The sequence below is a fragment of the Giraffa tippelskirchi genome, chromosome 4 (genome assembly GCF_054371585.1).
Source record: "Giraffa tippelskirchi isolate mGirTip1 chromosome 4, T2T-mGirTip1v1.2.pri, whole genome shotgun sequence".
NCBI lineage: Eukaryota > Metazoa > Chordata > Mammalia > Artiodactyla > Giraffidae > Giraffa > Giraffa tippelskirchi.
In genome coordinates, this window is record NC_137278.1 from 148401697 (window position 1) to 148426704 (window position 25008).

Genomic DNA, 25008 nt, shown 5'->3' on the forward strand with positions numbered 1-25008 from the left:
CTCCCGGCAGTCTTGATTCCAGCTTGTGCTTCATCTAGCCCGGCGTTTCTCATGATGTACTCTGCATAGAAGTGAAATAAGCATGGTGACAATATACAGCCTTGACAGACTCCTTCCCAATTTGGAACCAGTCTGTTGTTCCATATCCAGTTTTAACCGTGGCTTCTTGACCTGCATACAGATTTCTCAGGAGTCAAGTAACGTGGTCTGGTATTCCCATCTCTTTAAGAAAATTTCCCACAATTTGTTGTGATCAACACAGTCAAAGGCTTTAGCATAGTCAATGAAACAGAAGTAGATGTTTTTCTGGAATTCCCCTGCTTTTTCTGTCATCCAGTGTATGTTGGCAATTTGATCTCTGGTTCCTTGGCCTTGGCCTTTTCTAAATCCATCTTGAACATCTGGAAGTTCTCAGTTCACATACTGTTGATGCCTAGCTTGAAGAATTTTGAGTATTACTTTGCTAGTGTGTGAGATGAGTGCAATTGTGTGGTAGTTTGAACATTTTTTGGCATTGCCTTTCTTTGAGATTGGAATGAAAACTGACCTTTTCCAGTCCTGTGGCCTCTGCTGAGTTTTTCAGATTTGCTGGCATGTTGAGTGCAGCACTTTCACAGCATCATCTTTTAGGATTTGAAATAGCTCAGCTAGAATTCCATCACCTCCACTAGCTTTGTTCGTAGTGATACTTCCTAAGGCCCACTTGACTTCGCATTCCAGGATATCTGACTCTAGGTGAACGATCACACCATCGTGATTATCCAGGTCACTAAGATCTTTTTTATATGGTTGTTCTGTGTATTCTTGCCACCTCTTCTTAATATCGTCTGCTTCTATTAGATCCATACCATTTCTGTCCTTTATTGTGCCCACCTTTGCATGAAATGTTCCCTTGGTATCTCTAATTTTCTTGAAGAGATCTCTAATCTTTCCCATTTTATTGTTTTCCTCTATTTCTTTGCATTGATCACTGAGGAAGGCTTTCTTATCTCTCCTTGCTATTCTTTGGAATTCTGCATTCAGATGGGTATATCTTTCCTTTTCCTTTTGCCCTTTCCTTCTCTTCTTTTCTCAGCTATTTGTAAGGCCTCCTCAAACAACCATTTTGCCCTGTTGCATTTCTTTTCCTTGGGAATGTTTTCGATCACCACCTCCTGTAGAATGTTATGAACCTCTGTAACATATTATGTTTGGGACTTCCAAATAGAAGAGTCTAATAAGCAAATGTATTACAGGAGTCTGGGCTAAAGTTATAAATGTAAGTATCAGCAACATATGGATGGAATTCACAGCCACAGAAAATAACTACACAGAAAAGAGAGAAGATAAGTGAACTGAGCCCTGAAGTATTCCAACATTTAGGGAAAGAGAAGATAATATGAAACCAACAGAAAGGAGACTGAAACAGGCTTGTGGTATGTGAGATAGAGAAAAACTTAAGAAAGTGATGTCTGGGAAGATGCTAAGCTATATTTCTGAAGATTCTCCTCATCTACTTTCCCTGTGGATAATAGGCTCATCCAATGAAGGCCTAAAGTTGATTATTCCCCAGAAGTTAAGGAACTCAATATATACCTGTAAATTAAAAACTAATAAGTGTTTATAAAGTTTCATACAGTAGTGGGATTATGAATAATATAATATTAATTTTGTTTTACTCACTTTAAATGCTCAATTGTATCTTTAACAAAAATAAACTTCATAAAAGAATCTGAGGTAATGTCCCAAATCATCTTTCTCTTCTTTGTTCATATTAATGTTCCCTTCTTAGCATTTTGACTTTCTTGTGTAAAAGTCCAAGTGGTGCATTTTTTCTAAAGGAAAGAAGTAATTGATGGCTAATGTCTGAATCATTTAAACTTCATATAAAAGATTAACTGTTTTTATTTAAATAAGATGTATTATTGTTATTAAAGTCTGTAGTACCCATGGGTTTTGGGTGGGGTCTGAGCTACAAAACTCACATTCAGTAACTGGAAAATTCTTTCTAGTTTAGCTCAAGTGGTTCTTTAATTACTTACCTAAACTTTTTGGTTTCAGTTTGGTGTTTTAGAACTTTTTTAAAAAGCCTTTAGCTCTTACAGGCACTGCACCTCTACTATTTGAAATGCAGCATGAGTATCTCAATCATTATAAAAGCCACCAGACATGTACCTTAATGAAGACAAATGTGCAAATAAGATTTGTGTTATTCTTGAATGTGGGCCAGCATGACAGATTTTCAAAAATTTAAAAGCTGAGAGGGATCTTAGAAAGTATGTAGGCAAATCCTATTGTTTTTAAGTTAAGAAAATAAAGCTTAGAGGTTATATTATTTGTCCAAGGTGCCTTAGCTAGTTAGTGAGAAAATGAAGGTTAGAACTCAGGCATCCTAAATTCAGACCAGCTCTCTGTGCTATGTAGCTGCATTTTAAGGGGGAAAAAATAACAGGATAAGAGAAGAAGCTTATCTAATTGTACCTGGTTAAGGATCTTCGGCCATATTTCTTATTTTATATCATTACTGCTTTGGCACTTCCATGATTTCACTGAACAACCCTGTTGAATAGCAAAAGCAAGTTATCATTATTCTCATTTTATATAGGTGATGAAATTGAGGCATAGAGTTTCATTTACTTCTCCAAGATCACAAAGCTAGAAAATGTGATAGAACCTAGGTCTTCTGAATTTATTTACTTTTTCTTTCTGTACTATAATTAATCATATCAGAAGAATCATTTAAATGATCTCAGAATATAATCTCAGCAACAAAGAAAAAGCAACCCTTTTGTGTTGCATACCAGTTGGAAGACAAGGGGGACAGGGTGATGATGGAAAATGTAATGGCTGAAAATATAGTAACAACTAACAGTGTTGCCATAGTAGCAAAACTGAGCAATTAGAAGCATTGATGCAAATGTCTTTGAACAAAAAGAATCAAATTCTATGAAAGAAGTAATTTTTGGTCAGTCCTTACATTGTTTCAAAATACCTACTGCACAGAGGCAAAGATGAGTAGATTTGAATTAACTTCAATTTCTGGGTGAAGAAAAATGGGAATTTTTGTTCATTAAAAACAGAATGTGATTCAGTGTTATGACATGGCTGCCAAAAAAGCTATTGTAATCCTATGTGACAATGATAAAAGGATGTATGGAGTAAGCTGTGTGGGTTATACTAAAATTGGATCACCATATTAATCATAGTGCCAGATTTTAGAAAGGACACTAAACACCTAAAATTTGTGTGAGAGGATGACCAGAATAAAAGTCTGGAAACTATTTGAGCCATTGAGGAACTTTTGAAGAACTAGAGCATTAATCTGAAAATAAGAATTTAAATTTATTCATTCATTCAACAAAAACTTATTGAATACCTACTATATGTCAGGATAGGGCCTTTTAGGTGACTTCAAGTCTTTGGCCAGTTTCTACATGAGTTGGGGAGCCATGGGAAGGATTTTTTTAAATTGGAGTATGAGTACTTTACAGTGTTGTGTTAGTTTCTGCTGTACAACATCGTGAATCAGCTATATGTATACATATATCCCCTTCCTCATCAGCCTCCCTCCCACCCTTCCATTCCGCTGCTCTAGGTCATCACAGAGCATAGAACTGAGCTTAGATAGAAGAGTGACTGTATCTCATGTGTTCTTTGAGGCATGTTTCTGGGAGTTCTATTGTGAGTAGGCTGTTGGGGGTGGGGCCAGGGTGGAGGCATGGCGGCAAATCAGGTTATTGAAATAATCAGGCAAGAGTAGATGTTGTTTGGACAAGGGTGGTGGCAGTGCAGGAAAAGAGAAGTGATTGGATTTTGGGTGTGTTTTGAATTGGAGATATATGTCATATACATGAAGTTTTTTTTTAGGTTAAACTTAATTTAAACCCCTCTGTCTCCAGAAGATAGCACCAGGATCCTTGGATGGTGTTGGAAGGGGAAGTGGGAACAGGAGGAGGGAACGTGCCAGTTGGCAGACGTTTCAGTGGCAAGAGAGGAAGTGAGTGGGGGGTGGGCTGAGCTGGAACATGTGTCTCTCCCTCTCCCTCTAATGTCATAGCATTTTGACACAGTGTCACAGAGGGAGACAACATTCATAACTATCAGAAATATTATAGAATTTCTAAAAGTTCATGAAATTAGCAATATAAATTGCAAAGCATAAAACTGCTGTTATATTTGTTCTGCAATAGTGTAAAAACAATACATTTTTACAAAAATAAAAGGAGATCAAAGAAAGACTATGACCCACCACTTTCTGAAAGAGTCACTTGGGATTACTACTAGCAAGTTATCTACATGACCATGACCACCCCATATGCCCATTCATCCAACAATCATTTTATGCACTCAACAACTATGAAACACAAGAAGTAACTAATAGAGAAATTCCATGGATGTCCAATGGTTAGGACTTGGTGCTGTTACTGTCCTGGCCCAGGTTCAGGCCCTGGTTGGGAAACTAATATCCCACAAGTCTCAAAGAATGTGACCCCTCAAAAAGGTAACTAATAAAAAAATGAACAGCAAGGATAATATAGACAAATATTTCTACCTTGAAATGGTCTGATGTAAAATTAATTGAAATTGAACTCACAGGACATGAACACCATACCTATGCCACTGGGAGAAGAAGAATTGAAATGTGAGCTAGAGGCTAGTCTAACATAAAAACAAAGGAGGATTCTAGTAAAAGTATCATAAAAATGGACTTTTTTTTTTTTTTAAGTGTAGTTGATTTACAATGTTGTGTTAGTTTCTGGTATAAGCAAAGTGGTTGTTTTATGTTTAACTATATATGTACTCCTTGTGCTATATGGTAGGACCTTGTTGTTTATCTATTTCATTTATAATAGTTTGTATCTGCTAATCCTCTTTTGGCCATCTGTATATATTCTTTGGAGAAATATCTATTTAGGTCTTCTGCACATTTTTTTTTTGCCTGGGTTGTTTGTTTTTGGTGTGTATGAGCTGTTTTTATATTTTGGAAATTAACTCCTTATCGGTTGTATCATTTACAAATTTTTTTTTCCAGTCTGTAACTTGTCTTTTTGTTTATTTATGGTTTCCTTTGCAAAAGCTAATAAATTTGTTTAGGTCTCATTCATTTGTTTTTGCTTTTATTTTTATTGCCTTGGGAAACTGACCTAAGAAAACATTGCTACAATTTTATGTCAGAGAATATTTTGCCTATGTTCTCCCTTAGAGTTTTATGGTGTCATTCTTATGTTTAAATTTTTAAGCCATTTGGAGTTTATTTTTGTGTATGGTGTGAGGGAGTGTTCTAACTGGTTTACTGTTATCCAGCTTTTCCAATACTATTGCTGAATAAACTGTCATTTCTCCACTGTATATTCTTGCCTCCTTTGTCAAAGATTAATTGACTATAGGTGTGTGGTTTATTTTGGGGTTCTCTATTCTGTGCCATTGATCCATATGTCTGTATTTGTGCCAATACCATGCTGTTTTGACTGCTGTAGCTTTGTAGTAGTATCTGAAATCTGGGGAGGGTTATGCCTCCAGTTTTGTTCTTTTTCCTTAGGATTCCTTTGGCAATTCTGGGTCTTTTATAGTTCTATATAAATATTAGGATTATTTGTTCTAGTTCTGTGAAAAATGTCATAGATAATTTGATAGAGATCACCTACTTTGGGTAGTATAGCCATTTTAACAATATTAATTCTTCCAGTCTAAGTGCGTGGGATAGCTATCCATTTAAATCATCTTAAGTTTCCCCTATCAATGTTTTATAGTTCTCAGCATATAATGCTTTTCTTTCCTTGGTCAGGTTTTTTCCTAAGTATTTTCTTTTATGCAATTTTAAAAGGGATTGCTTTTGTATAAATGAACCTACTTACAAAACAGAAATAAAGTCACAGATGTAGAAAACAAACTTATGGTTACCAAGGGGGAAAGGGAAGTGAGAGGGATAAATTGGGAGATTGAGAATGACATATACACACTACTATATATAAAATAGATTACTAATAAAAATCTACTATATAGCACAGGGAGCTCTACTCAATACTCTATAGTGACCTATATGGGAGTAGAATATAAAAAAGAGTAGATATATGTATAACTGATTCACTTTGCTGTACAGAAGAAACTAACTAACACAACATTGTAAATTACCTATACTCCAAAAAAATATATTAATTTTAAAAAATAAAAGGGATCATTTTACTTTCCCTTTATGATATTTCATTGTTATGTAAAGAAATGCAAATAATTTCTATGTGTTAAACTTGTATCCTACTTTGCTGTAGAATACAGCAAGTAGTTTTTGTATGGAGTCTTTAGGATTTTCTATGTGTAGTATCACGTCATCTGCATATAATGACAATTTTACCTTTTCCCTTTCAATTTGGATACCTTTTATTTCTGTTTCTTGTTTGGTTACTGTGGCTAGGATTCCCAGTCCTGTGATGAGTAGAAGCAGTGAGAGTGGGCCTTCTTGTCTTGTTCCAGATTTAGTGGGAAGATTTTCAGCTTTTTACCATTGAGTATTATACTGGCTGTGGGTTTGTCATAAATGACTTTTATCATGTTGAGATATGTTCCCTCTGTACTTGCTTTGGGAAGAAATTTTATTATGAATGGATATTCAGTTTTATCAAATGCTTTCTCTGCATCTACTGAGATGATCATGTGGTTTTTGTCTTTTGTTGATGTGGTGCATCCCATTGATTGATTTATATACCTTGAACAATCCTTGTGATGCTAGGATGAATTCTACTTGATCTTGATGTATGATCATTTTTATGTGTTGTTGGAGTTCAGTTACTAATATTTTGTTGAGAATTTTTGCATCTATATTCATCAAAGATATTGGCCTGTCATGTTCTTTTTGACAGTGTCTTTGTGTAGTTTTGGTATCAGGATCATGGTGGCTTCATAAAATGGCTTTGGGAATATTCCCTCCTCTTCAATCTTTTGGAAGAATTTGAGAAGGTTTGGTATAAGTTCTTCTTTGTATATTTGGTAGAATTCTCCAGTAAAGCCATCTGGTCCTGGACTTTTGTTTGCAAGGATTTTTTTTTTTTTTTAAATTGGTGGATGTTTGACACCTTACAAGTATTCTTCGTAATTAATAGAAATAATTTGGTATTGTAATATAATCAAGTTTATGATTCAATCAGTAATTTTAAGTTAAGCCTTATCACGAATCAGAATTATGATGTTAATGTAAGAGATAGTTTATTGATTCTGTATGTGTCTTCTATGTGCCAGGCAATGTATAAGGGGTTTAATGCTGAATAAGACTAACTGTACCCTCAGTTCAGTTGCTCAGTCGTGTCCGACTCTTTGTGACCCCATGAATTGCAGCACGCCAGGCCTCCCTGTCCATCACCAACTCCCAGAGTTTACCCAAACCCATGTCCACGACTCGGTGATGCCATCCAACCATCTCATCCTCTGTCGTCCCCTTCTCCTCCTGCCCCCAATCCTTCCCAGCATCAGGGTCTTTTCCAATGAGTCAACTCTTCGCATGAGGTGCCCAAAGTATTGGAGTTTCAGCTTCAACATCAGTCCTTCCAATGAACACCCAGGACTGATCACCTTTAGGATGGACTGGTTGGATCTCCTTGCAGTCCAAGGGACTCTCAAGAGTCTTCTCCAACACCACAGTTGAAAAGCATCAATTCTTCGGCGCTCAGCTTTCTTCACCGTCGAACTCTCACATCCATACATGACCACTGGAAAAACCGTAGCCTTGACTGGACTGACCTTTGTTGGCAAAGTAATGTCTCTGCTTTTAGATATGCTATCTAGGTTGGTCATAAGCTTCCTTCCAAGGAGTAAGCGTCTTTTAATTTCATGGCTGCAATCACCATCAGCAGTGATTTTGGAGCCCAAAAAAATAAAGTCTGACATTGTTTCCACTGTTTCCCCATCTACTTCCCATGAAGTGATGGGACCAGATGCCATGATCTTAGTTTTCTGAATGCTGAGCTTTAAGCCAACTTTTTCACTCTCCTCTTTAACTTTCATCAAGAGGCTCTTTAGTTCTTCTTCACTCTCTGCCATAAGGGTGGTGTCATCTGCATATCTGAGGTTATTGATATTTCTCCCGGCAATCTTGATTCCAGCTTGTGTTTCTTCCAGCCCAGCGTTTCTCATGATGTACTCTACATATAAGTTAAATAAGCAGGGTGACAATATACAGCCTTGACGTACTCCTTTTCCTATCTGGAACCAGTCTGTTGTTCCATGTCCAGTTCTAACTGTTGCTTCCTGATCTGCATACAGGTTTCTCAAGAGGTATGTCAGATGGTCTGGTATTCCCATCTCTTTCAGAATTTTCCACAGTTTATTGTGATCCACACAGTCAAAGGTTTTGGCATAGTCAATAAAGCAGAAATAGATGTTTTTCTGGAACTCTCTTGCTTTTTCGATGATCCAGCGAATGTTGGCAATTTGATCTCTGGTTCCTCTGCCTTTTCTAAAACCAGCTTGAACATCTGGAAGTTCACGGTTCACGTATTGCTGAAGCCTGGCTTGGAGAATTTTGAGCATTACTTTACTAGCGTGTGAGATGAGTGCAATTGTGCAGTAGTTTGAGCATTCTTTGGCATTGCTTTTCTTTGGGATTGGAATGAAAACTGACCTTTTCCAGTCCTGTGGCCACTGCTGAGTTTTCCAGATTTGCTCCTCAAGTAATTTATATTTTTGTCCAGTGGTTCTTAAATGTTAATGTACTTGAAAATAACCTAGAGAATTTGTTTAAAATGCAGATGGCCAGCTCCTTCCAATCCTGTCCCTGCAGAAATGCTGATTTGGTAATTTAGAGTGAATCCCAAGAATCCATCTCCATTTTAAACAAGCTTCCCAGTGGATTCTAATACAGGAGGTCTATAGACATAGACATATAGAATGTGACAGGGAATGAGGAGAAACAGGATAGGTCTCTGTCAGCATCTCGGGGGCAACAACTGGTCAGTATGACTGCTTATAAAAAGCGGGTGTCCTTTGGTGAGAAAGATTATTCTTAGTAGGAAATGTGGCCTTCCCTAGTGGCTCAGTGGTAAAGAATTTGCCTGCCAATGCAGGAGACACAGAAATTGTGGGTTCAATCCCTGGCAGTATTCTTGCCTGGAAATTTCCATGGACAGAGAAGCCTGAAAGGCTGCAGTCCAGGGGGTTGCAGAGAGTTAGACATGACTGAGCAGACACACACATACATATACAGGCATACACACAGGAAATCTTGGATCAGTCTTAAAAAAGGATAACTTCCAATCCCCAGACTACAATTTTTCAAAATATCTGACCATGTGGGGAGCATTTGCCATCAAACGCACACTGGACCAATCAGTCAGTTTGCCAGTTACTCCCAACTTGCACCTTCTACCTTGACCTGCCACATCCACTGCCTGCAGAAGGATATACAATTAACCTGCCCCCACCTCTTCCCTAGTTAATTTGACTCAGGATGAATACCTAATTCAAAGTCAGCCAATCTACTAGCAGGTCAGAGAGCACATTTTTCTTTCCTTGGATAATCTGACATAGATTTGTAGTCACTTGATTGTAGGTTAAGCTAAAAGGTCATGAGCAGTCAATGTGAGAAACCTAAGAGGAATAGACACCAGGATATATGTGTAGAAAATAGCAGTGAAGGCACAAGAGAGACATAAATATGAAAGAAAACACTTGACCACTGAGAGATGCAAAGAATAACCACAGTTCCTGACTTCCCATTTCCCTGCTCCAATTCTCTTGGACCCAGTTCTAATTCATGCTCTTAGTGTCTTGAAGTTTCTTTGTGCTCTTTCAATAAAACTAATTTTTTTGAGTCAGCCGCAGTGGGTTCTATCTATTGCAACCAAATTGTCCCTAGCTAAGTGAAGCAGAGACTAAACACTTCAGGGGGAAAAAACTATCCACTCATTCATATATAGTGTTTCGGTTAGAGATTTGAATCATAAGCAACAGAAACAAACACTGAAAGATAATTAAACCATTGAGAGGCTATTGCAGTGCTTAGCCTTGAGATTAGAGAACCGGATTCTGAAATGAACAATAACCAAGGTAACACAAATTGATGTAGAAGCTGAAATGCAGCCACTGTCTCATAACTGCAAAGTGCAGTTGGCTCATTACCTCTCCTCTGTGTTGAATGATGTCTATTTTTTTAAAAAAAATTCATTCCACATTCTAAGATTAAAAAACTGAAGAGAAAGTATGTAGTTGACCAAACCTAGGACACATCTGTATACTACTTTTATGAGGGCGAGGAAAGGAAGGATTTGCCCTTTGTTTCCAAAGTGGGAGGCAAGCAGACAGGTTTTTTCTTCTGTAAACCATACACCATGGAAGAGATATGATTTCCTAAAAGGAAATTGAGGCTTTCTGTGAGAGGAAATGGCTATCAGAGATACTTTGAAGTAGAGATAAGTAGCAAGAGACCATGTGCTTGCCCTCAGACAGAAAACTTACAGAGAAATGATGTGGTATTCGACATTAAAAACAATTCCATTGATTGTTCTGATGATTAGGAAAGTGGAATAGCCAGGGTTGTGAAATAGTGAACTATCACTCTATTCAAGCAAGGGTTGTATAATCATTAGTCAGTAACATGGAGGGGATTTCTAAATTGGATGACAAATAGGCTCAATGACGTGTTTGACTACTTACAGTTCTTAATGGTCTATGAGGAAAAATGCATTTAAAGCTATATATCTATTTCACATCTTGAGGGTAATGAGTACCACACATATACTAAATACCTTATGAAGTAGCTTTGCCTTTTATTCACCTTGAAATTATTCTTTTAAGCTTTAAACTGCTCTGCTTATTGCTGTGTCCCTGCATCTCTCTATTTGTCATCACTGAGATGTCTTCACTTTGAGATAAAGGTGTCATCTTGCCTAGCAAATTGGGATCAAACTTCTTCCTAGGCATAGGGAATGGCAGGAGCCACAAAAGCCCCAGGATAGAGGTTTACCGACTGAACACACAGGCTGTCCTGAAGCTGATTCTGATTGCCTGATGACTAGGGTAGCGTGTTGTTTTCTTGTGATGGAGACTGTGTCTGGCACACCTGTCTCTTTCAGGAACTTAATTTCTGTCCCTGAACTGGCTGTTTATTTTCACATCTGGTTGCTTAAACCTTTGTTGAATGTCTCCTAACTGTGTGTATCACAGTGCTAGAAAGGGATTTGTGATAGAGAGGTAGATCATTTTAAAAAATGATCTTTTCCAGTGAGTCAGCTCTTTGCATCAGGTGGTCAAAGTATTGGAGCTTCAACTTCAACATCAGTCCTTCCAATGAATATTCAATGTTGATTTCCTTTAGGGTTGACTGGTTTGATCTCCTTGCCATCCAAGGAACTTTCAAGAGTCTTCTCCAGCACCACAGTTTGAAAGCATCAATTCTTCAGTGCTCAATCTTCTTTATGGTCCAACTTGCACATCCGTATATGACTACTGGAAACATCATAGCTTTGACTGTACAGACCTTTTTCAGCAAAGTGGTGTCTCTTCTTTTTAATACGCTGTCTAGGCTTGTCAGACACCAGTCACAAGTCCAGGTTGTTACCTGTACTTCTGGCCAACCGGCTATAGATCAGAGGTTTCTGGGACCCCCTCCTTGTGTTTGATTAATTTACTAGAGCAGCTCATGGAACTCAAAGAAATATTTTACTTACTAGATTGCTAGTTTATTATAATAGGATATAACTCAGAACAGCCAGATGGAAGAGATGCATTGGGCAAGGCATGGAGCTTTCATTCCATGCCTTGGACATTAAAATAGCAAATTCTGTCAGTTCTCAATTCTCCCAGTACCTCCACGTTCACCAACCCAGAAGCTCCCAAACCCTGTACTTTGGGTTTTTATGGAGGCTTCATTGATTGATTAAATCATTGATGATTGATTCAACCTCCAATCCTTCTGCCTTCTCCTGACGTGGGCTGAAAGTTCCAATCCATTAATCACTTCATTGATTCCTCTGGTGACAAGTCCTGACTTTTAGGTAATTTAGGAGTATTCCAAAGATCACCTCATCAAAATAACAAAAGACACTTTTATCACTCTCCACACTTAAGTAACTTGAAGGGTTATAGGAGTGCTGTGCCAGAATTATGTATTTCTTACTATAAATCACAATATCACAAAGATATAAAATTACAGTAAGCAATATAGTGTGGTATCAATATAAGAGATACAAATCAATGAAACAGAACAGTGGTTCCAGAAATGGACCCACACAAACTGTCAGTTGATTCCCCAGAAAGGTGTCAAGGTAATTCAGTGGGGGAAAGGAGACTCTTTTCAAAATGATGACGGAGCAACTTCAATTCATAGGAGGAAATGAATTCCAATCTTTCCTCACACTGTATACAAAAATGAACCTAAATGGATCACAAACATTAAAAACTAAAAGCACGGTATTTCTAGAAGAAAACGTAGGAAAATATCTTCATGACTTTTACATATACAAAAATTCCCTAGACAAGATACTGCATAGTATTTAAGATTCAAACGGATTTGGAGTCAGGTAGACTCTAGTTCTGCCACTGATAATATTTAAGCCTTTACTTATTTTATTACCCAAATAAGTTTCCTCTTCACTAAGGCTTTTTGTAATGATTAAATGAAATATATGAAGTATTTATTATACTGCTTATTTTGTACAGAGCTTCCCTGGTGGCGCAGATGGTAAAGAATCTGCCTGCAATGCGGGAGACCCAGGTTGGATCCCTGCAGTGGAAAGATCCCCTGGAGAAGGAAGTGGTGTGCAATACACCCACAAAATGATGCCTAATAATATAAACAAAGGTGGAAGTCACATTCAAGGACTTTTGTACAATTTGTCTAGATTCTAACCTAATTCTGCAATTTGCAAGCAAACTGATAACAATTTGCAATTTGTAGCAAGTTAATGCTGAGGCTTATATTTTCTTAAACTAGAGTTCCTAAAGTTATGGTCATTAAGGAAAATGGTAAATTGAAAAAACTAAAATATTCTGCTTTTTGAAGGCTGCATTTAATAAAATGAAAAGGCAAACCACATAATGGGAGAAAATATTCACAATACATATATCTGATAAAGAACATGTATCTCAAATACTTATAATTCAGTAAGAAGAAAAATAACCCAATTTAAACATGGGCAGAATATTTGAGTAGACACTTCTCTTAAAGAAGATATAAAAATGGCCAATAAACACATGGCAGTATGTACAACATCACTAGTTATTTGAGTAAAGCAAATTAAAACACAGTGAAATACAACAGCATACCTACTAGAATGGCTAAAATTCAAAAAGATGATAACACCAAGTGTTGACAAAGATGTGGAGCAACCAATGCTTTCACACATTGCTAGTGAGAATATAAAATGGTACACCCACTTTTGATAACAATCTGGCAGTTTCTCATAAGGTCAAACATAAACTTACCATGTGATCTAGCAATTCCACTCCTGGATATTTGCCCAATAAAAAGGAAACATATCCACTCAAAGATTTAAATATGAATCTTAATACCTAGCAATACACTTAAATGAATGTATTTGATTATATGTAAATATCAATAAAATTGATTTAAGCTGTAGAAATCCAAACCATATACATACCTCTAAATGGAAAATCTAATTCCCAGTTTATATTCTCCCTGCCCCAGGAGCACATAACCACAATCTATTTTCCCACACTGATAACCTGAAACTGCAGGTGATAAATCCTTTAAAATTATATTCCATTTGCTGCTCAAAAAGAGATATCTAACTGGCTTGGATGGCCCAGATATTAGTGACTTGTCTGAAATGCTAACTTTTAAAGGGCAGACAAATGAAGAGTAACCAATATAAAAGATGGAGAAAGAAGAGGAAAACCTGTTTTCAGAGGAAGGAAGTGTTAGTCACTTAGTGATGTCTGACTCTTTGTGACCTCATGGACTGTAGCCACCAGGCTTCTCTGTCCATGGGATTTCCCAGGCAAGAATACTGGAGTGGTGTTGGTGGGAATGCAAACTAGTACAGCCACTATGGAGAACAGTGTGGAGATTCCTTAAAAAACTGGGAATAGAACTGCCATATGACCCAGCAATCCCACTGCTGGGCATATACACCGAGGAAACCAGAATTGAAAGAGACGCGTGTACCCCAATGTTCATCGCAGCACTGTTTACAATAGCCAGGACATGGAAGCAACCTAGATGTCCATCAGCAGAAGAATGGATAAGGAAGCTGTGGTACATATACACAATGGAATATTACTCAGCCATTAAAAAAAATACATTTGAATCGGTTCTACTGAGATGGATGAAACTGGAGCCCATTATACAGAGTGAAGTAAGCCAGAAAGAAAAACAACAATACAGTATACTAATGCATATATATGGAATTTGAAAGATGGTAACGATAACCCTATATGCGAGACAGAATAAGAGACACAGATGCATGGAACAATTTTATGGACTCTGAGGGAGAAGGTGAGGGTGGGATGTTCTGGGAGAATAGCATTGAAACATGTATATTATCATATGTGAAACAGAACACCATTCCATGTTCGATGCATGTGACAAGGGCTCAGGGCCGGGGCAATGGGATGATCCAGAAGGAGGGGATGGGGAGGGAGGTGGGTGGGGGGTCCAGGAAGGGGAACACATGTAAACCCATGGCTGATTCATGTCAATGTATGGCAAAAACTATTACAATATTGTAAAGTAATTAGCCCCCAACTAAAATAAATAAATTTATAAAATAAAAAAAAAAATTAATTAAAAAAAAAAAAAAAAAGAATACTGGAGTGGGTAGCCATTCCCTTCTCCAGGGGATCTTCCTGACTCAGGGATCGAACCTGGGTCTCCTACATTGCAGGAGGATTCTTTACCATCTGAACCACCAGAGGAGCAAAGGAAATAACATTTCCAGCTCCCCTAGGGCCTCTCTCTCTTTCTCCTCCCCACCCCAGCCCCCACTGAATAGTACTGTCTCCACTTTCTGAGTCAAAACGTTGAGAGCTATTTCTTGTTTCTCCTTACCCTGACCATCATAATCGTTTACAGGTCACTTGGTAAGTCCTTTGTAATAGTTCCTTCATCAGCATCCTTTCCCTCCTACCCATTACTTATGCCATTTTAGTCCAATTGACCTTTTCCTACTCTAAGTAAATGAGTTAGGTCCTTATCTCTAGGCTCTCCTTCCAATCCAACCTACTCGCTGCTCTGCAGTTAATTTTCCTGAAGCACATGTCTGTGATAGTGCCCACAACATCAAGCACAAACAGAAAAAAACAAAAAAAAATTTCGTGATTTGCTTACTAAATAAAATTTCAATACTAGCATTCAAGGTCCTCCAGAATTGAGTTGCAATCTGCATTCCTAGACCTGTATTTCATTATTTTCTTATATATACTCAGGCTGTGCAGTGTAGTGTGTGAAAGCTGTTATTATCTCCGTATTAACAAAAATAACACAGAGAGTCAAATATTTCTAAATAAACTATGTATAAGGGTTAACTTCTGGCACTTCATCAAATATTCAGAAAGACCTCTATTCACAGGTGTTTCTGTGGCCTGGTTTTCTTGCAGAGTACATGTTTCATTCAGGTCTACCACCATAAAGAATAATGGGTGCCTTTTCATGTGTTGTGCAAAGACATACTTAACTAGTTCATTCATTAAGCAAAGATTTACATATAGTAAATAGCCTTTTGTATTTGAACAAGTCTTTGTTTTACACAGTCTGCTCAAGAAACATTGGTCATGCTTTCAGAATAATCTTTTTCTGTCTTAATACAATCTTTATTAAATTTAATAAATATTCATTGAATACCAATTCTGTGAAATATGCTGTACTAAAAAGGGCCTTCATAAAATTAAAAGCTAACTGGGACAAAACCCCTTAAACACTTAAAATCCAGTAAGAGATCAAGATAACAAATTCTGAAAATCTTTGAAGAAAAATATTTTCATCACTAATATACAGAATGCTATAGTGGCTTAAAGAAAGAACAGGTTATAGCTGGTGCGCAAATCAAAGCTTTTTTGGTAAGGGTGATATTTGACAAAGTCCTGGAAGGATAGCTAGGATTTGATAGGCAGAGATGATTCAAGAATACTTTCTAGGCAGAAGAAGTATCAAGGATAAACATCAGAGAGTTCAGAAAGTGTTTAGGTTATCGGGCAGGAACCAATGTACCAGGTCGACTGAGCCATCGTGTCCTTAAAGGGGGCAGTTGGTGATGTAGGTTAGACTCATGTCAGTAGAAAGTCTGGTGTGTTGGGCTGAGGAGTTTAGACATATGTTCAAAGCAAAGAACCTGTTGTTTAGTCGCTAAGTTGTGTCTGACTCTTTGTGACCCCATGGCTGTAGCCCTCGAGGCTTCTCTGTCCATGGGATTTCCCAGGCAAGAATACTGAAGTGGGTTTTCCATTTCCTTCTCCAGAGGATCTTCTTGATCCAGGGATCAAACCTGCATCTTCTGCATTATAGGTGGATTCTTTACCACTGAGCCACCTGGGAAGCCCCAAGGAACCTGGTGTGTGTGGTAGTTGCTCAGTTGTGTCCTACTCTTTGCGACCCCATGGACTATAGCCCACCAGGCTCCTCTATCCATGGGATTCTTCAGGCAAGAATACTGGAGAGGGTTACCCTTCCCTTCTCCAGCTTTATGGTTCAACTCTCACAGGAAAAACTATAGCTTTGACTAAATGGACCTTTGTCAGCAGAGTAATGTCTCTGCTTTTTAATATGCTGTCTGGGTTAGTTATGATTTTTCTTCCAAGGAGCAAGTGTCTTTTAATTTCATGGCTGCAGTCACCATCTTCAGTGATTTTGGAGCCCAAGAAAATAAAATCTGTCACTGTTTCCATTGTTTCCCCATCTATTTACCATGAAATGATGGGACCGGATGCCATGATCTTCATTTTTGGAATGTTGAGTTTTAAGCGAGCTTTTTCACTCTCCTCTTTCACTTTCATCAAGAGGCCCTTTAGTTCCTCTTCACTTTCTGCCATAAGGGTGGTATCATCTGCATATCTGAGGTTATTGATATTTCTCCCGGCAATCTTGATTCCAGCTTGTGCTTCATCCAACCCAACATTTCTCATAATGTACCCTGCGTAGAAGTTAAATAAGCAGAGTAACAATTTACAGCCTTGACATACTCCTTTCTCAATTTGGAAGCAGTCTGTTGTTTCATGTCCAGTTCTAACTGTTGCTTCTTGACCTGCATAAAGGTTTCTCAGGAGGCAGGTAAGCTGGTCTGGTATTCCCATCTCTTTAAGAATTTTCCAAAGTTTGTGATCCACACAGCCAAAGGCTTTGACATAGTCAATAAAGCAGAAGTAGATGTTTTTCTGGAATTCTCTTGCTTTTTCTGTGATCTAACGGATGCTGGCAATTTGATCTCTGGTTCCTCTGCCTTTTCTAAATCCAGCTTGAACATCTGGAAGTTCTTGGTTCATGTACTGTTGAAGCCTTGCTTGGAGAATTTTGAGCATTACTTTGCTAGCTGAGATGAGTGCAGAGAGAAAGGGGCTCTGTGTGGAGTGTTGATAAAGCCTCTTCATCACTGCAAATACTGTTGAATAATTAGTGTATGCCAAGCATCACTTTTCATGTGTTAGTTCATTTATCACAATAAAGGAATCTGTGAACATTATCACAGATTAACTACAATTAATTCATTAGTAATGCTCAAAGTAAAAAATTAATTTTCCAGAAGTAAAATCTCAGATGATTTCAAGATGTCAGGTACTGTAGAGGGGGCCATAAAACTGGATTTATTTTCTACTGGAATCTGAGTCTTTGACTTTTTACTAAGAGAATTAAATTCATTTGCATTTATAATCATAAATCTTACATGTATGTTTGTTTCAAGATTTAGAAATTCATCTTGAATTAACTTGGGCAAAATGGAAATGCATTGGCTCCTGTAACCAGAAAGGGCAAGAGTGCAGCTAGAGACACCCTGAATCAGAGACTTGAGGCTCCAAGATCCTCTTGCTTCGCTTCCCTTCTTTGCCTCTCTTACGATATTGTCCACACATAACCTCTCCACCCATCTTTCCAGCTTTATCCTCAAAGTTAATAAAAAAAACCCCCAAAAAACCCTTATGCACAACTCCTGAACAAACCCTAGAAAAGGAGTATGATGTTCAGGGCTGGGTGGTGAGTGGATGGGGATGGTGAGGTTCTAGGACTGATTTAGCTTAAGTCAGATATTCACTTCTACATAATTAGACCAGGTATGTAAGATCATGTAAAATGATGTTATCTCCATCTGTAGTCTATGGTTAGAGTGGGGATGGAGGATGGGGTTCTTTTTTCAGAAAAATGCAGGGGATCTGGGCAGAAAAAGAGGTCAATGACCATCTTAACTGTTACAAAAAGCAAAAAGGTCTTATTTTATACTTCCTAGGTTTTAATCCCTTTCCTCTTTTAGACATGGAATGTTAGTTTGTTCTTACAGTCTGAGATAATTAAGAAGGAAGGCATCCTGTTTCAATTAAACCATTCTTAGACTTTTTCCATCTAATTATTAAAATCAAGAGCAGCATAAGAACTTTACTCCCCATTATGAAGGATGCAAAACCCAGGGCTTTGATTTCTTTTGGTAAAGCTTCTCCTTTCTCTCCTGTGGTTTCTTTGTGTGTGTGTGTGTGTGTGTGTGTGTGTGTGTGTGTGTGGTTGGGGGGTGTTATTTTAGATTGTAGTCACAAATTACATCATTATCTTTATGTTAAATAGTATAAATCACCTGTTTCAAGTAACTATTTCAAATTTATACACTATTTGTAAAAATTCAACTTCTCTCTAGATATTTAATTTACCTTATTGATTACCCTAATTCCTTTAGCCATCACTTTTATTTTCTTGAATCTAAATTTTTATTAATATATTGGGATTCTGAAGCAAGCCTTTAGGGCATTGGTTTGGAAAGACAATATGACTTCTGTGTTCTTGGATACCTAAAAGTCATTCTATGCCTTTCCTATCTGATAATAAATGGCGTAGGTAGCTCAGAGTGGATGGAAAGTCAGAGCCTTTACCTACTGAGTCATGGTCACTGTGGCAACAAGTAATGAGCAAGAACAAGCTTATTTCATATTTCAATCCTACTTCACAGATAGGCAGGACTATTTTGTTTCTTAACAGAATCTGACTATATCTTTTATTTTACCATATGTTCATAGACAAGTTTTCTCATTTAAGTTTTTTTCCTGGTTAACTAAGAGGCAATTTGGGAGAGATTCTTCATTGTGCCTTTTCTCACAATTTTAGGCAGAAGGTAAGATTAGTACTGTGGTTCTGCAGCTGGGTTTGGCAGCTTCAGAGTCTGAGCAGAGAAAACAGACATTAGGGATTCCTAAACTTGAGGTCTGGCCAAACAGACTATGGCATAAATTTATGTAGTGATGAAAGAGTCCAGTCTATTGATCAGACAAGAGCACCACTGGCATAGTGTCGCACTGGATAGGGAGGTAAATGAAGTTGCAGCCAGCAGATACTGTGAAAGAGCAGGGAAAAGTAAAACTTGAATTTATTATTTGGACAAATAGGTTTGTGTGCATGTGTAGTTGCTCAGTTGTATCTGACTCTTTGTAACCCCATGGACTATAGCCCGCCAGGGTCCTTTGTCCATGGAATTTTCCACGCAGGAATACTGGAATGGGTTGCCATTTCTTTCTCCAGGGGATCCTTCTGACTCAGGGATCGAACCTACGTCTCTTGCACCTCCTGCATTGGCAGGCAGATTCTTTACACTGCACCACTTGGGAAGCCCAGGAGGTTCAATAGGAGTGAAAGAAATGGATGATTAGAATGATATGATCAGAACTGAAATGGCAGAATTGGAAATCTCATTGCATCATAATTGCTCATATTCTTTTTAATTCAGAGTGTCAGGTTTATCCTACATTCATATTTTCTTTGAACCCCATAGTCATTAACAGTTTGATGATACCAGTTCATTGTTGGGTTGTCTTTCCTCCTGTTGTATAATTTTTTAAGTAATTTTTTTCTCTGACTCATAGAAATTTGAATTGCTTATTTTTCTATAAGCTAGATTCCTAAGCAGCCTTTCCAGTTTTCTTCATGGAAACATATCTTTGTTAAGAATCAGGGATGAGATACCCATTTTCCCATCTATGAAAAATGCCACTTCTGTTTTAACTACCCTCTGGTTTTGAATTTTCATTCTCAGTATAACTAATATGCCAAAACTTTCGTAATTATGCATATGCAGGGAGAACAATGTGTACATCTGTTCTGAAGCGGAGAAGAATTAAAAGGATAGACGAATGTTAACTCCAGCTTAGTAAACACATACTTGCTATGCATGCCACGGAGCATTCAGAATGATGAAAAAGCTCTTCCTGATTCCCTGATTACATAATTGAGCTTTATAATTTATGTTCTACTACATACTCTGCAAAAGATTTCATGGATTGCTTGATTGTGGTTGTGACAAAAACCTAAAATCAAACTCTAGTGTTTTAATCCCAAGTTGTGGTTTTTCCACTATTACACGCTGATCTTGTGTCTTTTTAAAAAATATTGTTGAAGTATAGTTGATTTACAATGCTGTGTTGTTAATTTCTTCTGTACAGCAAAGTGATTCAGTTATACTTATATCAATTCTTTTTCATATTCTTTCCTACTATGGTTTATCACAGGATACTGAATATAGTTCCCTGTGCTATACAGTAGGACTTTGTTGTTTATTTATTCTGGATATAATAGCTTGTATCTGCTAATCTCAAACTTCCCATCCTTTCCTCCCCTAGCCCTGGCAACTACAAGTCTGTTCTCTATGTCTCTGAATCTGTTTCTGTTTCATAGATGTGTTCATTAGTGTCCTATTTTAGATTCCACATGTAAGTGATATCATATGGCATTTGTCTTTCTCTTTTGAACTTACTTCACTTAGTATGCTAATCTCAACAGGCTCATTCATGTTGCTGCAAATGACATTGTTTCATTCTTTTTTATGAGTGAGTAATATTTCATTGTACCACATCTTCTTTATCCATTGATCTGTTGATGGACATTTAGGATGCTTCCATGTCTTGGCTTTTATGAATTATGCTACTGTGAACATAGGGGTGCATGTGTCTTTTCAAATTATAGTCTGGATATGCCCATGAATGGGATTGCTGGATCATATGGCAACTCTAGTTTTAATTTTTTGAGAAAACTTCATACTGTTTTCCCTAGTGGCCGCACCAATATACATTCCCACCAGCAGCGTAAGAAGGTTCCTTTTTCTCCACACCCTCCCCAGCATCGTTATTTGTAGACTTTTTGTAGCCATTCTGATTGCTATGAGGTGGTAACTGGTAGTTTTAATTTGCGTTTAGAGAATTAAAGGCACATATCTTTTCATGTGCCTATTGGCTATCTGTATGTTTTCTTTGGAGAAATGTCTTTTTAGGTCTTCTGTCCATCTTTGTATTGGGTTGTTTGGTTTTTTGTTATGGAGTTTTATGAACTATTTGTATATTTTGAAAATTAAACCCTTGTCAGTTGCATCATGACAGATGCATGTCAGATGGCATCACCAACTCAGTGGGCATGAGTTTGAGTAAACTCTGGGAGTTGGTGATGAGCAGGGAGGCCTGGCATGCTGCAGTCCGTGGGGTTGCAAACAGTCGGACATGACTGAGCGACTGAACTGAACTGAACTGAACTGAGTCGCATCATTTGCAAATATTTTCTCCGTCTGTAGGTTGTTTTTTCATTATATTTATGGTACAAAAGTTGTACAAAAAGCTTATAAGTTAAGTCCCATTTGTTTATTTTTGCTTATTTGTGTCTTATGTGCCTTCCAAGGCTGTGACTTCCTTGAGGGAAAGTACTCAGTAAAAATTTGTGGGTTAAATTTGTCTGAATCCATGTGTTCAAAATAAAGAGGTTATGACATGAATTGGTTCCTATTCCTTTATATTTAAGCACATTTTAATTTCATTAATTAAATATAAAACTTAAATCGATTAAGTATAATATAAATATTTCTATTCATGTAATATTAAGTATGGTTTTAATTCTGAAGCCAACTGGAAATGAAGGAAGAAAATGTTAATTGGAGTTACTTCTGGGTTCAAAATGCTGAGTCAGAAAAATACAAATAATACTGGTAAATCAAATCCTCCTTCAGTAAACTATTCTCTTTTCAACTTCATTTCAGTTTGAACCTATATAAGCACATCCACACAAAATTGTAAAAATTGTGGACATTCGCTGAATATGGTTTTATATCTTATTCTCACTTAAACGTTGCATCGTGAGCATTCCCTACGTTACCAATACAGTTATACAGCTAGCTGTTCATAACTACCTCATATTCCATCTTTCCCCTATTGTTGGCTATGCACCTTGTTTCTAATATTTCTGCTATTGTAAATTACACTGCAAAGAACATTTTTGCTCAAAATTCTGTCTGCACCTTTGATTATTTCTCAAGGGTAAATCCTTACATCAGCCAGGGTTTTAGCAGGAAATTGATGACCTATTCCAAATGTTTAATTAAAGAGAGTTTCATGAAAGGACTGATTACTAGAGATGTGGAAAGGGTTAAAGGCATCAACAAGGAATGGTGAAGCACTCAGGAATTGGCAAACACACCCTTCCCATGCCTAGCCCAAGAGAGAAAAGGGCCACATTGTTACTGGCTCACAAAGAAAGTTTCAACGGAGCAATTAGAGCTGCCCCACAGGAAACCGTGGCCTTAAATCTTTACTTCTCCAAGTGTGGTCCCCGGACCAGCAGTATCAGCAACACCTGGCAATCTATCAGAAATGCAAATTCTCAGGCCCTTCCCCATTCTACCAATTTGGAAACAAGGCCTCCAAATGATTCTGATGCTCTGAAGTTTGAGAACCACTAGCTTAAGGAACAAAATTGTTCACAAAGCCATGGCAGCATGGAGGAATCAAGTGATAGGAGGTAAATGTCCTCAGGTTTCCTCCACTTTTCTGCTCTCTCTTCTCCTTCACTGGCTAGACCCAACTAGAAGCTAGAGAGCAAGGGAGCCCAGGGATCTTTCCGTGGACAACATGTAGTAGAACCAAGAATGGTGGAGTGGTGACATGGAGGGACAGAAAGAGAGAAACCAGCCACTCCAGTGAACCACTGGAGAAAAAAATGTAAACATTTTTATACCTTTTAATGTTGTTATTGTTTAGTCACTAAGTTGTACCTAACGATTTTGTGACCACATGGACTGTAGCCCTCCAGGCTCCTCTGTTCATGGGATTTCCCAGGCAAGAATACTGGAGTGGGTTGCCATTTCTTTCTCCAGGGGATCTTCCCAACCCAGGGATCGAACCTGCTTCTCCTGAATTAGCAGGCAGATTCTTTACTGCTGAGTTACCAGGGACGCCCCATACCTTTTAATACATGCTAGCAATTTTTTTTTTTGTAAAGTGCTCATAAATAAACACCTTTACCAGCATTGGTTTTGACTGCCTGTCTGGTGGAACTCTAGCTAACTTCGAATATGAAACTTTTAAAAGGGTTCCAGTTGTTTTTTTTTTTTGGCCGTGGGGCGTGTGGGATCTTAGTTCCTAGACCAGCATCCAACCTGTGCCCTCCAGCATTGGAATAGTGGAGTCTTAACCACTGGACCACCAGAGAAGTCCCCTGTTCAGGTTTTGTAAATTAAAAATAGTATCTTAGTCTTGTTTTAATTTGCATTTTCTCCTTAAAAATGAGATAATTTTTTCTTTAAATATGTTTTTTACCATTTGCATTCTTCCTGGTTATTATCTAGTTATGTTCTTTGCCCACTTTTCCATTAGGAAATTGTCTAGGTCAATAGAGTTCTTTTTCAATACTAAGATGATTTCTTCTCTCTCTGTCATATTTGTTCTGGGTATTTTTCTCAGTTTGTCATTTGTCTTTTATTTTGGATACATGGAAATTTTACATAGTCAAATTTATTAATCTATTATTTATGATGCATTCTTTTGCTTGATTAGCCTTATCCTCTTTAAAAATCATTGGTTTGAATTGTGATAATAATGGGTAAGTTGGCTTCTTTATCAGTTTCTTATCACTGCAGTAACAAATTGCCTCATAATTAGTGGCTTAAAAATGATACAAATCTATTATTTTATAGTTCTGAGGGTCAGAAATCCAAAATGGATCTTACTGGGTTAAAATAAAGGTGTAGGCAAGGCTGTGTTGTGTCTGGCTGTTCAAGAGGGAAAACCATTTTCTGGCCTCTTCGAGCTCCTCAAGGATACCTGCCTTCCTTGGCCTGTGGTTCTCTTCTCCATCTTCAAAGCACGTCACTAGATCCATGCTTCTGTTGTCCCATCTCCTCTGTCTCACTCTCCTGCCTCCCTCTTTCCCTTAGAAGGACCCTTTGATCACATTGAGACCACCTGGATAATCCACCGTAATCTCACCACCTCAAGATCTTTAACTCAATCACACCTGAATTTTTTTTTTTTTTTTTGCCATGTAAGGTAAAGAATCTCCCTGCAATTCAGGAGACCCAGGTTCAATCCCTGGGTTGGGAAGATCCCCTGGTGAAGGAAATGGCAATCCACTCCAGGATTCTTGACTGGAGAATTCCATGGACAGAGGAGCCTGGTGGGCTATAGTCTATGGGATCACAAAGAGTCGGACACGACTGAACAACTAACACACAACACAGGGTAATATATCCACAGGTTCTGGGGATTAGGACACAGGACATCTTTGGGGGCTGTTTTTCTGCCTACCCCAGTTCCCACCACCCCATTCTTTTAATAGCTCTTGACCAGCACGGTCCAGTGTAGAAACCTACCTAGGTACACTGCCCTTACTCTCCTTAAAAAAATATTTTTCAAGCATGCTTACCAGGTTCAAATTACCTTTTTGTTAAAAAACTGTCTTATTATCCCCTTTCTGTTTTAAATCACCCACAGAATATTAAAGTACCTTGTTGACTGTGACAATTTTCTCCATAACCCAAAGAGCAGTTTCAGTCACCAAATTCCACTTATTCATAGCTGGTTTTATTTCAGACTTACCATTCGGCTGAATCCCATGAGCTATATTGAATATCTAAAGTGAAATTTATTTGT

At 37.8% G+C, this 25008-nt stretch overlaps 1 long non-coding RNA gene across 1 annotated transcript; it reads right to left on the reverse strand.

Annotated features, from left to right (window-relative positions):
* Positions 1–1638: 1638 nt before the first annotated feature.
* On the reverse strand, positions 1639–13862 carry LOC145545128 (uncharacterized). The gene is made up of 3 exons (XR_014081880.1): positions 13563–13862; positions 2461–2538; positions 1639–1814 (listed from the first exon to the last, which is right to left on the reverse strand). It is a non-coding gene; the product is annotated as an uncharacterized LOC145545128 (long non-coding RNA).
* Positions 13863–25008: the final 11146 nt, after the last annotated feature.